At 33.8% G+C, this 25,744-nt stretch overlaps 1 long non-coding RNA gene across 2 annotated transcripts in view; it reads right to left on the bottom strand.

Annotated features, from left to right (window-relative positions):
• Positions 1–25,744, bottom strand: part of LOC132350815 (uncharacterized) — a 91,662-nt gene that overhangs the window by 28,854 nt on the left and 37,064 nt on the right. For both annotated transcript variants that reach the window (XR_009498016.1, XR_009498015.1), the window contains exon 3: positions 22,010–22,072. This is a non-coding gene — a long non-coding RNA (uncharacterized LOC132350815). The remainder of the gene's footprint in view (positions 1–22,009; positions 22,073–25,744) is intronic.

Raw genomic sequence — 25,744 nt, 5'->3', positions numbered from 1 at the left:
AAGTTTTATTGGAACACAGCCATAGTCATTTGTTTATGTATTGTCTATTGTTGCTTTCATACTGCAATGGCAGAGTTGAATAGTTGTAACAAAGACTATATAGGCTTCAACGCCTTACATATTTACTATCTTCCCATTACAGAAAAAAAAATTGCTGATCCCTGTTTTAAGCCACTAAGTTTTGGGGTGGTTTGTTAAGTAGCAATAGAAAAATGACACAGACTTATTTTCCATAAAAGGGAATATATCTCATTTCTTAAGCTAATAAAGTCCTATGCTCATGAACAAAATACATGCATTTTTTTCAGCGTCAATAATTTCTTTTATGGCAAAAATAATACCATTTTGGTTTGCATGTCTAAGGTACAGTTATGAGGACTGCTAGCTGTACACCAATATCTGTTTTTTTCCTTTTTCCATAGTAATACATTTGGCACCGGGCTTATAGCCACTCAGTCAGAGATTACATCTATGAGCCTGATTCTCAGTAGTGTGTGACCACAGGACAAAGTTGGCACTTCTGGGCTATGAATGGAAATGATGTACGCATTTACTGTGCTTTCTCCATGCTCCCATTCCCCTTCTCCTTCCATTCCCCTAACTGGAAGGTACAGAAACCTGATTTACCATGCAGACAGGTAGAATGCTCTAGAGAATGGAGGAGATACAATGAAAGGAAATTTAGTCAGTTAAAAACCATGTGGAGTAGTGCCACACCCCCCAACTTGGACCACGAGTTAATGTTGGACTATTAACATGAGAGAGAAATAAACTTGACTCTTCCTTAGGCCACTGAATTCTCCTTAAGAGTCTTTTTGGCAGCAGACTAATCTTATCCTAACTAATACAATAGTTTTGTGCAATATATTTTGGTACCCAAATGATTTAGTTAGTAGAACATTGGATCTTGGGTCAAAAACTCTAGGGTACTTTGATAAATTTTGCCCCAATTTTCTGAATTGGCTAGAGGCTAGTCACTTATAGGAATTGTGATTTTGTTTCCCTAGATAAAAATATACAACTCCAGATAGGCTAAGCAGGAATTTTGAAAACTGACCTTACTAATTCCTATTTCTACCAAGTAAGAGGGCCACAATAACTGGTGATTGCCCTAGGCATGTGTCATTTTAGTCCCAAGAAATGCTTATATACCAACATAGTGCCTTAGGTAATATAATGGGAAATAATCAAGGTGAGTTTTTTGGCACTTGGACAGCTAGGGATAGTTCTCCTTGAAAAGACACATATACTCCATTTTGAGGCAATGAGAAGAAAACTGGGGAAGAGGATTTTAGTTACATTCCGAATATACACTCAATGATGGCAGCCAATAAGTCTCAAACCTTAGTGTGTGAGGGGAATTGTTAAGCATGCAAATTTTAGTTCTCTCTCTTCCTCTCCTCACACTCCCAGAGATTATGTTTCAGTAGGACCAGGAGGCTTACCTATAATCTCCATATTTAAATATTACCCTAAGTGATTCTGAGATAGGGGGTCAGTGACTCCTCTTTGGAAACCACAGCCATGACAGAAATTAAATTCACGTATTAAGAGTTCCAGGAAGTGGAGAAATCTAGATGTCGCAAATAAATTGTGGAGAAAAAGAATTAAGGTTTCCAGAAGAAAAGCTTCTAGTTTTTAAATATTCTTTCACGAACAATTTTGTTGAAAAACTAATGAGGAATAATTCTGCTGAAAAACTAATGAGGAAACTAATTACCAAACACAAGAGTAAAAAGGAAATTGACCTATTTTGCCTGTGAGCTTCCTACTCAGTGTTCAGTGTCCAGTTTAAAAGTTATATCAGGCCTCTGTCACGTGCCTTCATCATACTCCATAATTGCTGGATCAGAGCAAGAATCGCGTTGAGTTTAGTTGTCTAGTTGCATGTCTTCCCGAGTGGACTAAATGCTCTTTAAGGAAAGAAATTGTCTCTTTCTTGTGCACCAAGTTGCCAGAGGCTGGATGGAGGGGGAAATGGGGAGATGTTGGCCAAAGGGTACATCCTGTAATTTATAAGTTGAATGAATCCTGAGGAACCTAATGTGCAGCATGGTGAATATAGTTAATAATAGTGTGATTGTATACCTGAAATTTGCTTATAGAGTAGATCTTAGGTGTTCTCACTATAAAGAAACAGAAACAAAAACGATAACTATGTAAGATGAGAGATGTGTTAATTAGCTTGTTTGTGGTAATCATTTCACAATGTATAGCAAATCATTACATCTTACACCTTAAATATATACAATTTTGGTTTCTCAATTATACCTCAGTAAATCTGGGGCGGGGGGGTGGGGAGGAAACACAACTGACTTAAAACATAATCCATCTCTCCAGATTATGTTTTTAACAGAATTGTTTAAAATTTAAGTAAAATATATTATTTGCCTGCTTTAAAATTCAGGTTTTATAGTTTCTGTGTATTCCAAGCATGCCAGAGAAGAAATGAAGGACACAAATACATTAGAGAAGAAAAGGAAAGAACTTGTGAAAAAAGGTACAAATGCAGCCTGAAAAGGGTGCAAGCCAGTCCCCGAAAGCAGTTAGCCAGCTGCACGAACTGGGAGAAGTCACTTAACCTCTTCTCTACCTGAATCTCATTAGTAAAATTAGGAGAAAGGATGAAATAATTTATAAGGTTGCTATTAGCTTTAAAATTTTTATGAGTTCAGAGCCTTTAAAAACTTGGCGTCTTCAAAAAAATCAGCACTGAGAATTTTTTTTCAATATTCCTTTTATCTATAATGGAAACAAGTTAAAAATAATTGGCCTAATGTTCACAAATCCATTAAATATTTACTGCTTACTCTCTTGATGACCATTTTGATTCAATATGCATGTATAAATCATCAATATTTCCAAAATTCAAAAATGTGCACTAAGGAATTTTATAGCTTCTGTGATGGCTTTGAACTAAAATATGATATACTTTCTTGTTTGTGTAAGTGTTTTTATGCTTATCATTTGTCAGTAAGCCCTAGAATCTAAGTATAATATTATATATACATGCTAAGTGCTTAGTTTATCATTATAATTTTCATCTTGAATTGCAAATTGCATAAATTTTCTAGAGTTTCTCCATTTATTTTTTAAGTGTTAGTGTCCAGGTAACAACCAGAAAAAAAAAAAGGAACTTCTCCAAACCATGTGGTATGCTAACACTGAAAATAAAATGAGTGTTATTTCCCATGAGGGAAAAGTAGTTAAGGATAAAGAGGAGATATACATAGATAAGAACATTTGCTTATACACAAATAATGCGATCATTCTACTTTATAATTCCGTACATTTTTCTTATTTTAATTGAACCTATGTCCCTGCTAGTATTTTGCTTTTTTAATAAAGAATTTATTATTGATTTTTCTTCTTAATGACATACTGCCATCTTTTTTTGTATTTACCCCAAATATTTATAGAATAATTCTCTATACTTGATGTTGTACAGTAAATATTTGTTGATGTTGATTGATTAACATTTTAAATGCTGCTTCCAACACTTCCTTCCCATCCTCAATGTGACAAATATTGTCACTACCTACCTTCACAGCCTTCCACCCCTGCTTCTTCTAGGGACATGTGAGGCTGTTGTGGCCAGTGAGACACAAGACTACATCATCTTGCAAGATTTTTTTCATACTCTTCAGACAAAGGGGAGGGATGCCTTTTCATTCAATCTTTGAATAGTCTTTTGAGAAGCTATCTGAAGCTATTGTAGCCTTCTTGTAAGGCTGGAGAGAGTAACACACATGCAGAGGATGGCAGAAAAGAGAGATTCTGAACCAACTGTGTAGTACCACCCTACATCTAAAAAAGAATTCTTGACACATGACATAATAAATTTTCCTTATTGTTTAAGGCACTTTTAATTGGGTCTTCTGTATCTTGCAGCTGAAACTGATACACTCATTCCTTTATTTCCAATGTCCATACGTATAAACATGGTATTCTTATAGAGCCTACATAGTCTGAAATCTTAGATAAGAGTAAAATAGCACACCAGTACTATTTCCTTTGAGAAAAACACTGGTCACATGTGTAAGCACTACCTCAACTATATAATAATAATGACAGTAGTTTACAATCATTGAGCACTTTCAATGAATAAAAAGGACATTGTGCTACGAACTTCACATATATTATTTTATATTCACAACAAACGTCTAAATTGGGGAATAACATTATCTCTATTTTTAAAATGCAGAAAATGTGGCAGCAAGATAATAAGTAACCCAAAGCTAATAAGTGAATAAACTGAAGGTTTGATTGGAATCAGCTAGTTATCATTATGCTATCTCTTAATGAATATGTGTATTTAAGATATGGGGTATATATGGGTTTTTGGCAGCATTTAGGAATAAAATGAACAGACTAGCACATCACCTTGGTGTTCTCTAAGCTTATCACTCATAGCTCTGTGCACAGACTGAACTAATAATTTACAGGTATGGGAGTGGGGGGATATAGCACTGTATGTATAGCATATGTAATTCAAGGAAGAATAATTAAATGACATGTAGCAACACTAATATTTCTCTACATTAAGAAAATTTTACACGTTCACTGATAGTTTCAAAGTTATAGATAGACACACCTCTGAACACAATTAGAAAAACATGCCATATTTCCCTGGACATACTTTATACCCCTTCTATATTGAAACAAAATACTGAATTGAATTGGAAAGCAGACCATTAAGTTGAATCAGAGTTTATCATTTTAAAAATTACTCTTTTATTGACTTTGAGAATCTAGGAGACTCAGGATATAAAGTATGTTTTTTTTCTGAGTAGACCACAATTCAAGATCTACAGTGACTAAAATTTGGTACTGAAATTGTCAAAATTAATTTTCTTAAACAATTTTATCACTAACTAATGATATATCAATATTTTACTCAATAGACATGATCTTTAAGACTAATTTTTAAATTTTACATATTATTTTATAATATAATATTTGTTATATAAAATTGATATATATCAGTGAAAATATTTTATATATAAAAATCATGAAGCATGAAAATATAACAGTCATGAACCCTGCAGCCAGCTCAGGAAGTAGAATATTACCCATGTCACTGAGGCTGTACATATGCTTTCCTCCAAACCCCATCCCCCTGCCAATCCCAAAAGGTAACCAATATCTTGAATGTTGGGTTTATTGTTCCTTTGCTTTTTCAAATAGTTTCTGTTGTAGGTGTATCTATTTCTAGATTTTGAAGTGTATAACATGATATTATTAGCTTCGTGGTTTGCAACTTGCTTTTCTCACTCAAGGCTATGTTTCTTAGATTCACTGTCTTGCATGTAGCTATAATTTGTTCGTTTTCATGGTTACATAATTTTCCACTGAGTGCCTGTATAACAGTCTCTTAATTCAGTCACTTAACAAAGAATATTTTGGGTTTTTTCCAGTTTTTAAAATTTCTACTAAAATATGTTTATTGTGTGTACAAATTATCTCTATTTTTAAATTTCTTTCTTCTTAATGTATCAGCAATTGAAAGGGTGACTGGAAGTCTCTATGATTGGAGATTTATCACTTTGCTCTTGTTTCAACCATTTTTCCTGTATATATTTTAAAGATGTTTTATTAGGTGCACACAATTTAATTATTTAATATTTCTGATGAATTTTTTGACATGTATTTGGCCACTTTATTCCTAATTATGTTGCTTTATTCATTGAAGTTTATTTTATCAGTCTTTAATAAAACTACAGTGGGTTTTAAAAATTAATATTTGCCGGCTATATATTTTTCTATACTTCTTTCAACTTTTTCATGTCCTTATGTTTTAGTGGTGGCCATTTAGAAGAGGGACTCTAAAATTGTCTTTTTAGTTGCTGTTTAGTCCATGTCTTAAATAAACTTCCCTAGAAAATGGACCTTGAGGCAAAAGCTTATGTGCTATGACTTTCTTGGGTATGCAATCCAGAGAAGCAGGAGTGAAGGAAAACCTGAGGATAATAAGGAGTATATTTTTGAGCTTGTCACAGCTTTGCATCACAGTTGGTTGTTAATTGTTGCAGGATATCCCAGAAGGGTTATATGTAACTATTACAACTTGGGACAGTCCAGTGAGGGGAAGGAAAAGCAAACAATTTATTTGCAGGATCTTCTGTTTTCTTTATGCCCCATGCAGTAATAACTCCCCAGTGTCTGGGTTGTGTTAGTTGGCCCCTCCAGGTATATGCTGGGGAAGCCAGAGCCTCCAGGCATGTAATACAGCCAACGGGCAGATGTAATGTCTTTATGTCAGTTGGTGCAACATGTGAAGGCTTCTAAATTTGTGGCAATGAAGGTGGCAGTGGCAGTGGCAGTGTCCGGAGCTTCATAACTGTGCAAGGTGTGACTGTTTGCTAGAGTGTCTCTCCCTCTACCCCGTCACTAGTGAGGGAAGTGTCTGAGGTCTGGAGATGTAGGTGGTTTCAAGCAGATCTCAGGTAGTGCATAAACCAAGCCCAGTTTGGTCCATCCCTGGCACCACTTGGATCAGCTTGCAGTCAATCTCATGTGAGTACAAGTGCCCACACTTTTTTCTCTGAGAGCCGAGGTGCAAGTCCAATCTGTTTAGGAGGTAGTGAATTGTAAGAAACTGAAAAGCTTACAGAGTTTTAGCAAATCATAGTTACAGGCCTCGTTGCTGCAGCTGGTCCAGTGCTATAATTAAAGGATTTAAGGAATAAAAAGTGCAGAGAGTAACAGAAATGCAGAGAGAAAGAAGATGGCATTATGCTAGGTTTAGAATATTTAAAACTTGTAAGGATTCAGAAATTATATCATCTTTAGGTTTTTCTTATTTTCATCCCCCCTCCCACTAACCACATGTCAAACATTTTTCACTTATTATGGAATTGATCTTCTTAACATTTACCCCTTTATGAGTACTTTTAGAATGAAAAATACATTTTTTAACTTCTCCTAAATGCAGTGAGAATGGATTTGTTCTGTAAATTCTAAAATTGATTCTACTTATGAGTGGTCCATCATGCAGCAAAATGTCAATTAGATAACGAAGTTTCTCACTATCCTACGTGATTCTTTGAATGAGGCTATGAAGTTAAGCCACTATAAAAAATATAAGAACAAAACGTAAAGCTGATTGTTCTAGACCCTATATAGAGAATGTATTTATATAATACAAAAGTTATTTGAAATGTTAACCAAAAAGGTTCCTAGGTACAACTTGATGGGATATAACTCAATACTGGAAGACAGAAAAGAAGGGTAAATATATTTTTAACAAGCTTAGTGGAAGGTGGAGGAGCATAACATTTTATGACAAGAAGATATTCCACACCTACGTAGAAATCTTCAAACTTTGGAAGGAACAGAGGGAATAAGGAAAGAAGGGAAGGGGACAAAAGGAGTGAAACCATTGGAGAATTCTGTAAAGAATTCCCCTCCTGGGTATATAGCCAAAAAAACAAAAACACTAATTCAAAAAGATACATGCACCCCAATGTTCACAGCAGCATTATTTACAATTGCCAAGATATGGAAGCAACTTATGTGTCCATCAGCAGATGAACGGATAAAGAAAGAAATACTACTCAGCCATAAAAGTGAATGAAATTTCACCATTTGCAGCAACATGGATGGACTTGCAGGGCATTATGCTAAGTGAAATAAGTCAGACAGAGAAAGGCAAATACTGTATGATATCACTTGTATGTGGAATCTAAAAAATAGAACAAATTAGTGAATATAACAAAACAAAGCAGACTCACAGATATAGAGAACAAACTAGCGGTTACCAGTGTGGAGAGGGAAGGGGGGAGGGGCAATTCAGGGGTAGAACTGCGTTGCGTCTTTATTCCTGTCCTGCCCCTGGGTTCTTCAGAACCATTTTTTGTTTCTAGATTCCATATATGTATGTTAGCATATGGTATTTGCTTTTCTCTTTCTGACTTACTTCACTCAGTATGACGGACACTAGGTCCATCCACCTCACTACAAATAACTCCATTTCGTTTCCTTTTATGGCTGAGTAATATTCCACTGTATACATGTGTCACAACTTCTTTATCCATTCATTGGTCGATGGACACTTAGGTTGCTTCCATGTCCTGGTTCTTGTAAATAGAGCTGCAGTGAACATTGTGGTACATGACTCTTTTTGAATTATGGTTTTCTCAGGGTATATGCCCAGTAGTGGGATTGCTGGGTCATATGGTATTTCTATTTTTAGTTTTTTAAGGAACCTCCATACTGTTCTCCATAGTGGCTGTATCAATTTACATTCCCACCAACAGTGCAAGAGTGTTCCCTTTTCTCCACACCCTCTCCAGCATTTATCGTTTGTAGATTTTTTGATGATGGCCATTCTAACTGGTGTGAGGTGATACCTCATTGTAGTTTTGATTTGCATTTCTCTAATAATTAGTGATGTTGAACATTCTTTCATGTGTTTGTTGGCAATCTTTATATCTTTGGAGAAATATCTATTTAGGTCTTCTACCTATTTTTGGATTGGGTTGTTTGGCTTTTTTTGATATTGAGCTGCATGAGCTGCTTGTAAATTTTGGAGATTAATCCTTTGTCAGTTGCTTCGTTTGCAAATATTTTCTCTCATTCTGAGGGTTGTCCTTTTGTCTTGTTTATGGTTTCCTTTGCTGTGCAAAAGCTTTTAAGTTTTGTTAGGTCCCATTTGTTTATTTTTGTTTTTATTTCCATTTCTCTAGCAGGTGGGTCAAAAAGGATCTTGCTGTGATTTATGTCATAGAGTGTTCTGCCTATGTTTTCCTCTAAGAGTTTTATAGTGTCTGGCCTTACAGTTAGGTCTTTAATCCATTTTGAGTTTATTTTTGTGTATGGTGTTAGGGAGTGTTCTAATTTCATTCTTTTACATGTAGCTGGCCAGTTTTCCCAGCACCACTTATTGAAGAGGCTGTCTTTTCTCCATTGTATATTTTTGCCTCCTTTATCAAACATAAGGTGACCATAGGTGCATGGGTCTATCTCTGGGCTTTCTATCCTGTTCCATTGATCTATATTTCTGTTTTTCTGCCAGTACTGTACTGTCTTGATTACTGTGGGTTTGTAGTATAGTCTGAAGTCAGGGAGTCTGATTCCGCCAGCTCCATTTTTCTTTCTCAGAATTGTTCTGGCTATTTGGGGTCTTTTGTGTTTCCATGCAAATTGTGAAATTTTTTGTTCTAGTCCTGTGAAAAATGCCAGTGGTAGTGTGATAGGGATTGCACTGAATCTGTAGATTGCTTTGGGTTGTATAGCCATTTTCACAGTGTTGTTTCTTCCAGTCCAACAGTATGGTATATTTCTCCAACTGTTTGTACCATCTTTAATTTCTTTCATCAGTGTCTTATAGTTTTCTGCATACAGGTCTTTTGTCTCCTTAGGTAAGTTTATTTGTAGGTACCTTATTCTTTTTGTTGCAATGGTAAATGGGAGTGTTTCCTTAATTTCTCTTTCAGATTTTTCATCATTAGTATATAAGAATGCAAGAGATTTCTGTGCATTAATTTTGTATCCTGCTACTTTACCATATTCATTGATTAGCTCTAGTAGTTTTCTGGTAGCATCTTTAGGATTCTCTATGTATAGTATCATGTTATCTGCAAACAGTGACAGCTTTACTTCTTTTCTGATTTTGATTCCTTTTATTTCTTTTTCTTCTCTGATTGCTGTGGCTAAAACTTTCAAAACTATGTTGAATAATAGTGGTGAGAGTGGACAACCTTGTCTTTTTCCTGATCTTAGAGGAAATGGTTTCAGTTTTTCACCATTGAGAAAGATGTTGGCTGTGGGTTTCTCATATATGGCCTTTATATGTTGAGGTAAGTTCCCTCTAAGCCTACTTTCCACAGTGTTTTTATCATAAATAGGTGTGGAATTTTGTCAAAAGCTTTTTCTGCATCTTAGAGATGATCATATGGTTTTTCTCCTTCAATTTGTTAATATGGTTTATCACATTGATTGATTTGCATATATTGAAGAATCCTTGCATTCCTGGGATAAACCCCACTTCATCATGGTGTATGATATTTTTAATGTGCTGTTGGATTCTGTTTGCTAGTATTTTGTTCAGGATTTTGCATCTATGTTCATCAGTGATATTGCCCTGTAGTTTTCTTTTTTTATGACATCTTTGTCTGCTTTTGGTATCAGGGTGATGGTGGCCTCGTAAAATGAGTTTGGGAGTGTTCCTCCCTCTGCTATATTTTGGGAGAGATTGAGAAGGATAAGTGTTAGCTCTTCTCTAAATGTTTGATAGAATTTGCCTGTGAAGCCATCTGGTCTTGGGCTTTTGTTTTTTGGAAGATTTTTCATCAGAGTCTCAATTGCAGTGCTTGTGATTGTTCTGTTTATATTTTCAATTTTTCCTAGTTCAATCTCGGAAGTTGTACTTTTCTAAGAATTTGTCCATTTCTTCCAGGTTTTCCATTTAATTGGCATATAGCTGCTTGTAGAAATCTCTCATGATCCATTGTATTTCTGCAGTGTAACTTGTTACTTCTCCTTTTTCACTTCTAATTCTATTGATTTGTTTTCTCCCTTTTTTTCTTGATGAGTCTGGCTAATGGTTTATCAGTTTCGTTTATCTTCTCAAAGAACCAGCTTTTAGCTTTATTGATGTTTGCCATTGTTTCCTTCATTTCTTTTAAATTTATTTCTGATCTGATCTTTATGATACCTTTCCTTCTGCTCACTTTGGGTTTTTTTTTGTTCTTCTTTCTCTAATTGCTTTAGGTGTAAGGTTAGGTTGTTTATTTGAGATGTTTGTTGTTTCTTGAGGAAGGATTATATTGCTATAAACTTCCCTCTTAGAACTGCTTTTGCTGCATCCTATAGGTTTTGTGTTGTCGTGTTTTCATTGTCATTTGTTTCTAGGTATTTTTTGATTTCCTCTTTGATTTCTTCAGTGATCTCTTGGTTATTTAGTAGTGTATCGTTTAGCCTCCATGTGTTTGTATTTTTTGCAGATTTTTTCCTGTAATTGATATCTAGTCTCATAGCATTGTGGTTGGAAAAGATACTTGATACAATTTCAATTTTCTTAAATTTACCAAGGCTTGATTTGTGACCCAAGATATGATCTATCCTGTAGAATGTTCCATGAGCACTTGAGAAGAATGTCCTGAGAAGAACATTGAAAGAATGTTCTATGAGCACTTGTTTTTGGATGGAATGTTCTATAAATATCAATTAAGTCCATCTTGTTTAATGCATCATTTAAAACTTGTGTTTCCTTATATATTTTCATTTTGGATGATCTGTCCATTGGTGAAAGTGGGGTGTTAAAGTCCCCTACTATGATTGTGTTACTGTCAATTTCCCCTTTTATGGCTGTTAGTATTTGCCTTATGTATTGAGGTGCTCCTATGTTGGGTGCATAAATATTTACAATCATTATATCTTCTTCTTGGATTGATCCCTTGATCATTATGTAGTGTCCTTCTTTGTCTCTTGTAATAGTCTTTATGTTAAAGTCTATTTTGTCTGATTTGAGAATTGTGACTCCAGCTTTCTTCTGATTTCCATTTGCATGGAATATCTTTTTCCATCCCCTCACTTTCAGTCTGTGTGTGTCTCTAGGTCTGAAGTTGGTCTCTTGTAGACAGCATATATACAGGTCTTGTTTTTGAATCCATTCAGCCAGTCTATGTCTTTTGGTTGGAACATTTAATCCATTTACATTTATGGTAAATATTGATATGTATGTTCCTATTACTATTTGCTCAATTGTTTTGGGTTTGTTATTGTAGGTCTTTTCCTTCTCTTGTGTTTCCTGCCTAGAGAAGTCCCTTTAGCATTTGTTGTAAAGCTGGTTTGGTGGTGCTGAATTCTCTTAGCTTTTGCTTGCCTATAAAGGTTTTAATTTCTTCATCGAATCTGAATGAGATCCTTGCTGAGTAGAGTAATCTTGGTTGTAGGTTTTTCCCTTTCCTCACTTTAAATATGTCCTGCCACTCCCTTCTGGCTTGCAGAGTTTCTGCTGAAAGATCAGCTGTTAACTTTATGGGGATTTCCTTGTATGTTATTTGTTGTTTTTCCCCTGCTGGTTTTAATATTTTTTCTTTTTATTTAATTTTTGATAGTTTGATTAATATGTGTCTTGGAGTGTTTCTCATTGGTTTTATCCTGTATGGGACTCTCTGTGCCTCCTGGACTTGATTGACTATTTACTTTCCCGTATTAGGGAAGTTTTCAACTATAATCTCTTCAAATATTTTCTCAGTCCCTTTCTTTTTCTCTTCTTCTTCTGGGACCCCTATAATTCGAATGTTGGTGTGTCTAATGTTGTCCCAGAGGTCTCTAAGACTGTCCTGAATTCTTTTCATTCTTTTTTCTTTATTCAGCTCTGTGGCAGTTATTTCCACTATTTTATTTTCCGGGTCACTTCTCCGTTCTTCTGCTTCAGTTATTCTGCTATGGATTCCTTCTAGAGAATTTTTAATTTCATTTATTATGTTGTTCATCATTGTTTGCTCTTTAGTTCTTCTAGGTCCCTGTTAAACATTTCTTGTATTTTCCCCATTCTATTTCCAAGATTTTGTATCATCTTTACTATCATTACTCTGAATTCTTTTTCAGGTAGACTGCCTATTTCCTCTTCATTTGTTAGGTCTGGTGGGTTTTTATCTTGCTCCTTCATCTGCTGTGTGTTTCTCTGTCTCCTCATTTTGCTTAACTTACTGTGTTTGGGGTCTCCTTTTCGCAGGCTGCAGGTTCGTAGTTCCCATTGTTTTTGTGCCTTCCCCCAGTGGCTAAGGTTGGTTCAGTGGGTTGTGTAGGCTTGCTGGTGGAGGGGACTGGTGCCTGTGTTCTGGTGGATGAGGCTGGATCTTGTCTTTCTGGTGGGCAGGTCTGCATCTGGTGGTGTGTTTTGGGATGTCTGTGACCTTATTATGATTTTAGGCAGGTTCTCTGCTAATGGGTTGTGTTGTGTTCCTGTCTTGCTGGTTTTTTGGTACAGGGTGTCCAGCACTGTATCTTGCTAGTCGTTGAGTGGAGCTGGGTCTTAGCGTTGAGATGGAGATCTCTGGGAGAGCTTTTGCCATTTGATATTACATGGAGCTGGGAGGTCTCTGGTGGACCAATGTCCTGAACTCGGCTCTCCCACCTCAGAGGCACAGGCCTGACACCTGGCTGGAGCACCAAGACTGTGTCAGCCACACGGCTTGTTTTTAGGTTTCACTTCACCACAAAGCTTCATAAGGTCTGAAGACAGTGAGCTTCCTTCTTATCATGGGCTGTTTAAAGGTACATCCTCGTCAGTGCTGTCCTCTACATTTTAGCGAGTCCAACAGCTGGGCAGATGGGAACCATTAAGAAATGATGCACCTCTTGGTGTCTACCTGTATTTTTCATTTTACTCATTCTGGTGGGTGAGTAATGTTATCTCAATCTGGTCTTAGTTTGCACTAACTTGATGATCAATGATATTAAGCATGTCTTATCATATTCACTGGCTATTTGGACGTCCTCCTATGTGAACTGTCTATTCAAATCATTTGCCTATTTTTCTCCTGGACTGTATGCTTTTTTCTTGTTGATTTGAAGATGTTCTTAATATATTCTAGACAAAAGTCTTTTGTCAGATATCCATCTGTCTATCTATCTATCTATCATATATCTATATCTTTACCATTGTTTCTTGATTTTGATTCTATTAATCGTGTTTTTGATCAGTGGACATTCTTAATTCTATGCAGTAAACCTTACATACTTAACTTAAATATTATCCAGTTAATCATTCTTTCCTTTTTGTAAACTTAATGTTGTGTCCTGATGAATAAATCTTTGCTTACTCCAAAACCAAACAAAAAATCCATTATGCTTTTTCTTAATCTTTATTGTTTTAACTTTAATAATTTGATCTACAATCCTTCTGAAATTTACTTTTCTGTATGGCATGAGGTAGTTGTTGCATTTCTACACAGTAACAATGAAGCATCTAAAAAAAAAATAAGGAAAAAAATTCCATTCACAGTAGCATCAAAAACAATAAAATACTTGGGAATAAATTTAACCAAGGAGGTGAAAGATCCATACACTGAAAACTACAAAACTTTGGTGAAACAAATTGAAGAAGAAGCAAAAAATGGAAAGATAACCATGTTCATGGATTAGGAATTAATATCCTTAAAATGTTCATACTACCCAAAGGCATCTATAGATTCAATGCAATCCCTATCAAAATTCCAGTGGCATTTTTCACAATAACAGCAAAAAAATTCTAAAATTTGTATGGAACCACAAAAGACGTCAAATATCCAAAGCAATCCTGAGAAAGAAGAACAAAGCTGGAGGCATCACACGTCCAGATTTCAAACTATACTACAAAGCTATAGTAATCAAAAGAGTATGGTACTGGCATTAAAAATAAACACACTGATCAATGGAACAGAATCAAAAGCCCTTAAGGAATACTCAGTGGGGAAAGGATAGTCTCTTCAATAAATGGTGCTGGGAAAACTGGATAACCATATTCAGAAGAATGAAATTGGACCCCTATCTTACACCACTGACAAAAAATTAACTCAAAATGGTTGATTTAAACATAAGACCTGAAACTGTAAAGCTCCTAGAAGAAAGCATAGGAAAATAGCTCCACGACATTAGTCTTGTAATGATTTCATAGATATGACATCAAAAGCACAAGCAACAAAAAAGCAAAACTTAATCAGTCAGACTACTTCAAGCTAAAAAGCTTCTGCACAGCGAAAGAAATGAACAAAGTGAAAAGACAACCCATGGAATGGGAGAAAATATTTGCAAATTATATATCTGATAAGGATTTAATATTCAAAATATATAAAAAACTCACACAATAGCAAAAAATAATCAATTAAAAATGGGCAGAGGAACTGAATATTCATTTTTCCAAAGAAGACATACAAATGACCAACAGTTACATGAAAAAGTACTCAACATCACTAATCATCAGAGAAATGCAAATCAAAACACAAGACATATCACTACACGTTAGAATGGCTTTCATCAAAAAGACAAGAGATAACAAGTACTGTCAAGGATGTGCAGAAATTGGAACTCTTGTGCACTGCTGGTGGGAATGTAAATTGGTATAGCCACTATGGAAAACTGTATGGATGTTCTTCAAAAAATTAAAAACAGAACTACCATATTATCCAGCAATCCCACTTCTGGGTATATATCTAAAGGATATGAAAACAGATCCTTGAAGGGATATCTGCACTCCTGTGTTCAATGCACCATTATTCACAATAGCCAAGATATGGAAACAACAATGTGAATGATGAATGAATAAAGATGTGATAAATCTCTATCATCTATCTATCTATCATCTATCTATCTATCTATCTATCTATCTATCTATCTATCTATCTATCTATCTATCATCTATCATCTATCTATCTATCTATCATCTATCTATATATCACATACACAATGGAACATTATTCAACCATGAGAAAGAAGGATATACTGCCATTTGTGACAACATGGATGAAACTTGAGGGCATTATGATAACTGAAATAAGTCAGAAAAGAAAGACAAATACTGTATGATATCACTTATATGTGGATTCTAAAAAGGTGAACTTTTAAAATAAGATGAATAAGTTCTGGGGAACTTAATGTGCAGCATTGTGATTACAGTTAATGATACTGTATTATACACTTGAAAGTTGCTAGGAGAGTAGATTGTGAATGTTCTCACCATAAAAAAGAAATGGTAATTATGTAACGTGATGGAAGTGTTAGCTAACACTATGGCAGTAATCATTTTGCAATATATAAGTGTATCAAATCACCACATTGTACACCTTATACTCACACAGAATTATGTGTTAAGTATATCTTAATAAAGCTGGGGGAATAACTATCATTTTTTCATATGGATATTCAATGGAACCAGTACCCCTTATTCTCCACTGCCGTGCAGTGTCATCTTTGTCATACATAAAGGGACCAGGTGAGTGTGTGTCTGTTTCTGAATTCTCATCTGTTTCTTTGGCCTATTATTTTGTCAGTACCATACCGTCTTCATTACTGCAGCTTGACAATAAGACATGGTAACTGGCACTGGAAATTCTTCCACTTTATTCTTCTAGAAGATCGTCTTGACTATTTTTGGACCTTTGTATTTCTATATAAATTTTAGAATCAGCTAATCAATTTCCACCAAAAAAAACCCAAAACTCTTCTGGGATTTAAGTTGGAATGCATTGAATCTATAGATCACTTATAAGGGGGAGAATAGTTATACACTATTATATCTTCCAATTCATGAACATATTATATCCATTCATTTATTTAGGTTTTTAATTTCTCTCAACAATGTTTTGTAGTTACATATTCTGTTAGATTTATATCTAGATAGTTTATGTTTTATGCTATTGTAAAAGTAATCTTTAACATTTTTATTTTATATTTTCTGTATATATAGCTGGTATATAGCTATACAGTTGATTTTTGGTATATTGACCTTGTATTTAGTAATCTTGATGAATTCACTTATAAATTTTAGTAATTTGTCCACTTTTTTTTGGATTTACCACATATGTAATTATATTGTTTATAAATAATGACAGCTTTATTTCTTCCTGTAATATGATTTTCATTTCTTTTTTTCAGATATTTTTGCACAGACTGAAACCTCCAGACACTCTTGTCCCATTCCCAAACTCTGAGGAAAGCTTTCAATAAAATGGAAAAGCCCAACTCTTCCCAGCTTACACAATTCTTTTTTTTTCATGAATTGTATTTTATTTTTCCTTATCTATTGATATGATTGTATGTGTTTTCTCCTTTTTTTCCATTAAGGTCAATTATATTAATTTATTTTTGGTTGCTAAAACACCATTACAATTCATGGAATAAAACTGACTCATTTTAACACACTTCACTTTTTGGTGCAGGATTTTTTTTCATCTGTGCTCATGTAAAAAAATTTGTGTGATTTTAATTTTTTATAATATTTCCAGATTTTCTGGAATTATACCCTCATAAAAAGCCCTCATAAAAAGAATGGGAAGTTTTTCTTCTGTTTTTTTTTTTTTTTAATCCTCTGGAAGTGTTTCCATAGAATTGGTGTTGTTTCTTCATAAATATTTGGAAGAAGTCACTGGTGAAATCATCTTGACAGGATTTTTTTGTGTAAAATTTTCAATAATGGGTTCCATTGTTAAAATAGACACAGAATTATTTAATTTTCTATTCCTTTTCCTGATGTCTTTTGCAAATTTTGTTTTTTAAGGTATCTATTCCTTTCATCTAAACTGTCAAACGTATTTGTGTAGTCATTCAAAACATCCTTTATTATCTTTCTAATATCGATAGAACCTATAATGACATCTCATTTTTGTTCCTGATTTTCGTAAGCTGATTTTCTCTCTTTTTTTAAAAAAACGTGGTCAGGCCTGTCTCCTGTCTGTGATAATCAATTTTATTATTCAAAAACAAAAGACAACTTTGCACTTCATTGAATTTTTCTGTTGTGTGTTTGCTTTCTATTTCATCTATTTCAACTTTTATTTTTATTTCATTCAAACTATTTTTCTGTGTTTAATATGCTGTTCCTTTTTCTAGCTTTTTGAGATGGAAACTTTGATATTGATTATTAGCCCTTTCTTTTCCAATATAAGATGTTAAAGCTATAAACTGTCTCTAGAGAACATTGCTGTAACTAAGTTTTCATGTGCTGTATTATTATTTAGTTCCTAAGATTTTCTCATTTCCACTGTGGTTTTGTCTTTCAAGCATGCAAACTATATTGCTTAATTTCCAAAACTTGGAGATTCTCTAGTTATCTCTGTTGTTACTTTATAGCTTAATTCAGCAGTGGCCAGAAGCCTATACTCTGTATTATTCAATTATTTGAAACTTGTTTTTGGAATTCTTTTTATTTTTATGGAACTTGCCAAGTTTAGATTTTGGTACATATTCAATATGCATTTAAAGATAATGTATATTCTATCATGATTGTATGCACTGTTCAATTTATGCCAATAAATAATTTCCTGTGTTGTTCAGATCTATATTCTTACAATGTTTTTGTCTGTTTGTTCTATCAGCTATGAATAGTGGTGAGTTAAACTCTCTCATATGCTTTGGACTTGTTTATTTCTCTTTTTACTTGCATCAACTTTTGCTTATATCTATCTATCTATCATAATATATATTTGCTATGTTAATAGGTGTATACAAATTTACAATTGTATATTCTGTTGTTGTTTTGACCTATTATTAGTATGAAATAGTTCTTTTTTCTGTATGAATTCTTCTAGTCTTAAAACCTAGTTTGTCTTATATTAATGTAATACCCAACTTCCTTTTGAATACATTCTCATGATATATCTTTTCATATCCTTTTACAGTCACTCTTTTTGTGCCCTTATACTTAAGACGTACTTCTAATAAGTAGCATAGTTAAGTTTTATTTTTTGTCTTTTAGTCAGAATATTTAATGCCTTTTTATTTAGTAGAGTTACTGAGGGGGTTGATAGGTATTATATAATTTGTTTTCTATATAACCCATCTGTTTTATAGTTTTATGTCCTTTCTTAACTTCTTTGGGGTTAATTATATTTTGCCATTCTATTTCCCTACTGTTTGTTAGTTCTATGTTCTTTTTTCTTCTGTGATTGCCATAGTTACTAAAATATGCATACTTGTCTATAAATTATTGCTTTTTCACTGCTGAGATCTTGGAATGGTTTGCCTCAATTTATTCCACTCTCCCCTTTTGTGTTATTATCTTCTTGGCTTTATTAAGGTATAGTTGAGATAAAAATAAAATTTTAAGATTTTTAAAGTGTGCAATGTTATGATTTATGTATATATTATGAAAATATTATCCTCATTGAGATAATTTTTTGTTATTATGATGCACTTAATTATATAACATTGGAAAGTGTTCAAGACATTAGTATTATTACTTAATATCAATATTCATTTATATTTACTCATATACTTACCTTTTTCCTTTCTTAATTATTTTTCCCTTCTGAGATTATTTTCCATCTGTCTGTAGAGCTCTATTTCTTTTCTTTTCCTTTTTTTGGTTTAACTCTTCTAGCAACAAATTCTATCAGTCTTTATTTGTCTGAAAAACTATTTCATCATAGTTTTGGGAGGATACTTTCTCTGAAAATAGGATTCCCTTACAGCACTTGGAATATCATTTCATTGTTTTATGCTTTTGTTCTTTAAAGAATGATCTATCTTGTTGTTCTTTTAAGGCAATGTTTTTATTATCTTGACTGTTTTTATAACTTTATTTCTGTCTTTAGATTTAAGCAGTTCTACTATGGTGTCCTTACATGTGGTTTTGGTTATGTATAGCTTTCCCAGTTTTGGAAAAACTTCTGAACTGTATGGTAAATATCTTCCATCATTTTCTGAAAATATGTGACCATTATGTATTCAAATATTTCTGCTTCCTTATTCTCTCTCTCTCCTTATGGGAACCAGTCACATGTACATTAGATCTTTTCACTATGTCATACTTTCATTTACGTTTTTCTGGATTTTCATTTTTTCTGTGCTTCAGTCTGCATGATTTCATTAACACACTTTGCAGTTGACCCCCCCATTTAAAGTTCTCAATCTGTTATTTTATTTTTCAGTTCTAAAATTTCTATTTATTTATTTTTACATATTATAATTCACTAGTAAAATTCTTAATATTTTCACCTATTTTCTCCACCTTTCCCTCTATTTAGTTTAATATATTAATCATATTAATTAAAAGTTCTTGCCTGGTAATTTCTAATATCTTTTTATCTGTTATCATCTCTCTTTTTTCAGTTTTTAATTCCTGTTTCCTTTGTCTTTTTGCCTGTCTAGTAATTTATAATTGAATGTCATTCATACATACTGTAGAGTCACCTTTTGATGTTATTTTCCTGCAGAGAGGGTTCATATTTTCTTTTGCCAGGCAGAAAAGTGAGGACTTAATTTAATCAGGGGGTGGACTAAGTCAGGATCAGTTGTAACTCTGGTATGATTTTTCCTAATTCTGTTTTGCTTTTCTTTTCTGCATCTATCTACTACTTCCAAACTAGAGGTTAGTTTGTTCATTTGGGTTCATTTCCCTGGTAGATACTGAAATATTACTCTTGTCTACTCATTTTAACAAGAGTGCCAAAACCACAAGACATTTTTTAGAAACTATCTTCTTAGCTCTCACCTGTGTACCTTCAGAAATTGGCAAATATCCTGCAGGGAAAACTTGCCATGTGCAAAGGTCAGTTTTCTACCCCTCCTTTCTTACTAGGCTCTTAGCCCCACAGGTCCCAAATTTCATCTTTTAACCAGGTTACTACTTTTAACTGTCCCTCTGTCCAAAGTCTTGTGTCTCCCTAGTCCTCTCTGCTTCTGTAGTTCACCAGTACCTTTAAACACATTTTTTTAATTAACAGACTTTATTTTTTAGAGAAGTTTTAGGTTTACAGGAAGATTGAGCAGAAAATACACAGAAGTCATATGCATTTTTAAAATCTCCTTCCATTGTTCTCAACAGGAATGCTGGTCTACTGCAAGATACTCTTATCATACCAACAAGCAGATGTACATTGTAAGCAATACTTCTGGAAGGGATCAATATATTAAAGAAGAAACATTAACTTAATATATACAAATTCTCCATGCTGCAGACAATATACTTATATATTTAAATGAAAGACTGGGAAAATATTTTCAGCGAATATAAAAGGCTGACTATATTATACAAAGAGCTCATAAGTTGATAACTGGAATAATACCTCAATAACTAGCTAAAGTTTATAAAAGTTTTAATGAGAAGCTAGATTTAATAGAGTGACATTTAATTTTAAACTGATTAATTTATCAAAATAAAAATGAAAAAAAGTAGTTTTTGTCCATTAAATCAGTTCTGATAAGTGGTACATATGACTTCGTAGGTATTGGACCCTGACCTTAATGCAGTTAGCTGGATTTTGCTTTAAACTGGAAAATGCTGCATTCAAATCCTGGTGCTATCACTGACCTGGCTACAAGAATACCACGATCTGAAATCCCTGCTGCTCTGCTTCAGTCCACTAGCTTATACTTAGATATTACTGGCAGAAAAAATTAAGTGAGTCTGCCATATCCTCTTCAGCTATGATTTGGTTTGCTCACTACTCTCCTTAGTGCCCACCCTGTAATCAAATGAATTCCCATATGCTCTCCCTCCCCATTTCTGACTTTCTTCCCTCTCTATACCAAAGTCCTATTATTCCTATGATTAAAGTACATATGGGTTATAACAATATCCACCATTTATGAGGAAGTGGTAAAATTGGCAATTTAAAACATTGATAGTGTCAGAGCAAGATTAGGCTATATTACGAAAGCAGAAAAACAGTGAAAGAAACTAAATGTTCAAAACTAAGAGAATGGTTAGGGAAATTATCAGTTTATATATATATTTTATCCAATCAACATTTTAGTACATATACTATTTTAAATGGATTGCAAAAGTATTTGGAACATCATGGATATAATAAACATATTAAAATCAAACAAAAATTAAAAAGCTTAGAGAAAATAAAATCAGAGATAAGGTTGGTACAAAAAACACGCATGGGTTTTGCACGGTTTTGGAAAAAACCTGCCTCTGTTTTTTGAGCTTCTCACAAGCCAAAGAGGAAAGAAGCAGTCAGTTATGAGACCACTGTCTGAAACATAATAAGTATACCAGTTGATTAGAAGCAATATGATTTGTCCTGAGATCTGAGAGAAACTTCTGCCTTAGGTAAGTTCCCTCCCACCTAGATGCAATAACTAAAAAAAAAAAAAAATTTTTTTTTGAGCAGTAAACTGCTTTTTCAAGAGAAGTTGTATACAAATCCCTGCTATTTGAAAAAATGAACTAGATTAAATGGGCCTGCTTAGATATAACGAACTCGAAAAGATTTTCTTAGCAAAGAGAAGTCTTAGAATGAGCAAAAGGGTACAAAGCAGTGGAAAGAACATCAGCTTTCAGGTTAGGCAGACTAACCTGAACAGACACCATTTCAATCATTTAGGTCCTGAGACTGAACAAACTACTCACCTCTTTGAATCTCAGTTTCCTCAGCTTTGAAATGTAGTAATCTTTCCTTACAGGGTTGTGAAGCTTAAATAAATGAGAAAAAGTATGTAAAGTACATGGCATACATAATGTGCTACAAAAATATTGATTTCCTTCCTTCTTCTCTGCTTCATATTTCCAACATCTTAAGTTGATTTTATTACTATAACAGATTTATGTATTAATTATTTTATAGACAAGAGCGCTTTTTGTAGGCTAGGGCCTATTAACTAATTAAAACTAAGCTCCTGTTACTTGTGTTAGGTGTTCTGCTAGGCACTGCACTAGGTGATGATATATGCTTGTGATTGTAAATCTTCCTTTGTGTTTGTGATTATATTCACTCTTTCATACATAATGTAAAGAGCTTGCATCTTCCTTTTTTATTGACTTGCGTTTTCTGCAGTTTGTCCCTTTTAATGGTCTTTTGCAGAGCCAGCATTTACATTTATTTACCATTCTGCTGTTTTTTCTCATTTATAAATTATTAACCTGCAATTTTATCTTTATTAATTTTTCCCTGCTTTTCTTCTACTCATTTTAAAGAATTATTTCTAACTTCTTCATTTGAGTGATTAATTCATTTTCATTCTTTCTTGTTTAATATAAGATCATTTAAGCATTCAATTTTTTTCTGAGTATAGGTATGGCAGCATCCCACCAGTTTTAAACCTGCTGTAACTATAGTTTTGATTTCATTGTGTATCTGAGTAAAGAGAATATTTTCTTCTAGATTGGCCAAATCTATTGGTTGCCCCAACATCCCAATATCTGTTATCCCCTTCTTATGTGGCAATATGTTTTTTAGCTGAGCACATGGTCACCATCCTGAAGACTACTACTTCCTAGTTGCTCTTGAAGCTAGGTGTTGCCATGTAATAGTTCCACAAGGAGATCTGAGTGAAAGTGATGGAATGATGAAGTGATATAAATGCTTACTCTGAAAATGAAAGAGTGTGCTCCCTTCTTCTCAATGTCTGAAATGCAGACATGAAGGAGAGAGGTGCTGAAGCAGCTAACTTGGACCATGATGTGGAAGCAAAAGGTTGAGGTGTGTAGAATAAGAAAGTAGAAGATGCCTGGGTCCCTGATACCAGGAGCTGCCCTATCCACCCTGATGGTTTATGATAGAATTCTTTGTGTGACAAAAATAAACTTCTAACTCATTTAAGAGCTGTTATTTTGAGGCTCTGTATCAGCAGCTATAATTATAGCATAACTAATACAGTTAATAATTTTTTGTTTCTTTGCATTGTTAACAAGGAATATAGAAAGCATAATTTCTGCCCAGAATATGTTGAGATATTTTTGGTTGCCTAATAAAATGATCAAGTTTTGTAAACATTTTCTGTATTTTGTTAGTTTTCAAAGCTATGTAACTGTGCGTGTGTAAGTTTCACATTATGTTTATATTTTATTCAACTACTTAATCGTATTAACACTTTCCATATTATGCTCTATAAAATACTACTTCTGCAGAATATTAATAGGTTCACCTCAAAATACAAAAGTTTAATAGTCCCTATATGCCCTGCTTCCTGTCTTTATTGTAGTGGTTAATAACACAGACTCTAAACTAGATTGTTTGAATCCTAGCTCCCCCAATTGACAGGCTGTGTGAATTTTCACAAGTTATTTAACCTCACTTTCCATGTCAGTAAAAGAGGAAAAATAACAGTACAGTACTTATAGGACTGTTCTGAGGACTGTAAGATGAATATATATTATATTGAACATAGTGTCTGGCAGAGAGTAAGCATTTTTAAAAACAGTTAGGTATTGATACATTGCATATATAAGGCTCTGAGAAGTAATGAAGTAGTGGAATCTGCTTAGTATTGCTTATCCTATCAGTTCCCAAACTTGAGTATGGGACACTTTGGTCTTAGCCAGTTGGGGAAAAAATGTATTCCATGGAATACTGGTTTTGGAAATATTGAACTAGATTATTCAGATCCACTGCATAATGGGAATTCTTCACCTTAACATAGGGTACATGTATGCAATTTGGGAGGTCTGTGAACCTGTTTAAATTGATAAGAGTTTTTGGTGTATATGCATGTGTACCTGTTTCTGGGGAAAAGATCCATGGAGTTTATCTTATTCTCAAATTTCTCCATAATGCATTTTATGTTTAATTAAAACATCAGAGACTAAAATAGCAAAAGTCATTTTCTACTGTTTTATTGTTCTTCTGTTTCTTGTTTGACTCAAGTTTATCCTCTACATCATCATTAAGCTTTTTGAGATATCAATGGATTGTTATTCTTTTAATATAATTTTTAATTTCTTTACAATTCTTTCTTATTTTAAGTCATTCCTTTACCATTTCACCTGAACATTGTCTCTCTAAATGACTTTCTTCTATTGTTTTCTAAAAAACAATGATTTCTTGCACACTTTTTTGAATGCTGATTGTTTTCTAATATTTCCTTCTGGTTCCTGCAGCAAATCACTTTCAGAAAAAAGCCCTTTCACCAGGTCAAGCAGATGCTTCTTTTCCATTGTCTTGTATTGTAATTTAATATATTCAGGTATGGCCTTTATTTTTTTGGTTGTTCTCATTATTAAACAGATGATATCTAATCCCACTTCAAATGAATTGGTTTAGGTGGTGAATAAACTTACTTATTCCAACACATTTTCCAACAGTGATTCTCAATAATCTTTTCAGATATAAAGCTGATGGGGAGGATTTTATATATATATATATATATATATATATATATATATATATATATATATATATATATACACACACACACATACATACACTCCGTACATTTCACATGAAATGTGAATTTCTATCAGATTTTGCCTATTATCCCTCCTTCATTTGAGAGAACCTTTCTATACCCAAAATTGATACTCTGCTACTTCAAAATAATGCAAATATCTCTGCATAAAATATATTTGAAGTAACTTGGTTTATTAGGTTGGCATTGCTCTGACATACACACCGGACAATTACATTATAAGAAAGACAATTTTATCTTTTTATTTTTTATTTTTTTAATAGATCTTTATTGGAGTATAATTACTTCACAATACTGTGTTAGTTTCTGTTGCACAACAAAGCAAATCAGCCATTTGCATATACATGTCCCCATATCCCTTCCCTCTTGAGCCTCGCTCCCATCCTCTCTATCCCACCCCTCTAGGTCATCACAAAACACTGAACCAGTCTCCATGTGCTATGCTGCTGCTTCCCACCAGCCAACTATTTTACATTCGGCAGTATATGTATGTTGATGCTACTATCCCTTCACCCCAGCTTCGCCCTCCCACCCCATGTCCTCAAGTCCATTTTCTATGTCTGTCTCTTTATTCCTGCCCTGCAACTAGGTTCATCAGTACCATTTTTTTTTTTTTTTTTTAGATTTCATATATATGTGTTAGCATATGGTATTTGTTTTTCTCTTTCTGACTTACTTCACTCTATATGACAGACTCTAGGTCCATTCACATCATTACAAATAACTCAATGTCGTTTCTTTTTACGGCCGGGTAATATTTCATTGTATATATGTGCCACATCTTCTTTATCCATTCATCTGTCGATGGACATTTAGGTTGGTTCCATATCCTGGCTATTGTAAATAGTGTTGCAATGAACATTGTGGTACATGACTCTTTTTGAATTATGGTTTTCTCAGGGTATATGCCCAGTAGTGGAATTGCTGGGTCATATGGTAGTTCTATTTTTAGCTTTTTAAG

Source organism: Balaenoptera ricei, chromosome 1 (genome assembly GCF_028023285.1).
Source record: "Balaenoptera ricei isolate mBalRic1 chromosome 1, mBalRic1.hap2, whole genome shotgun sequence".
NCBI lineage: Eukaryota > Metazoa > Chordata > Mammalia > Artiodactyla > Balaenopteridae > Balaenoptera > Balaenoptera ricei.
The sequence above is the reverse complement of the archived record's forward strand: the minus strand, read 5'-3'. Positions and strand labels throughout refer to the sequence as shown.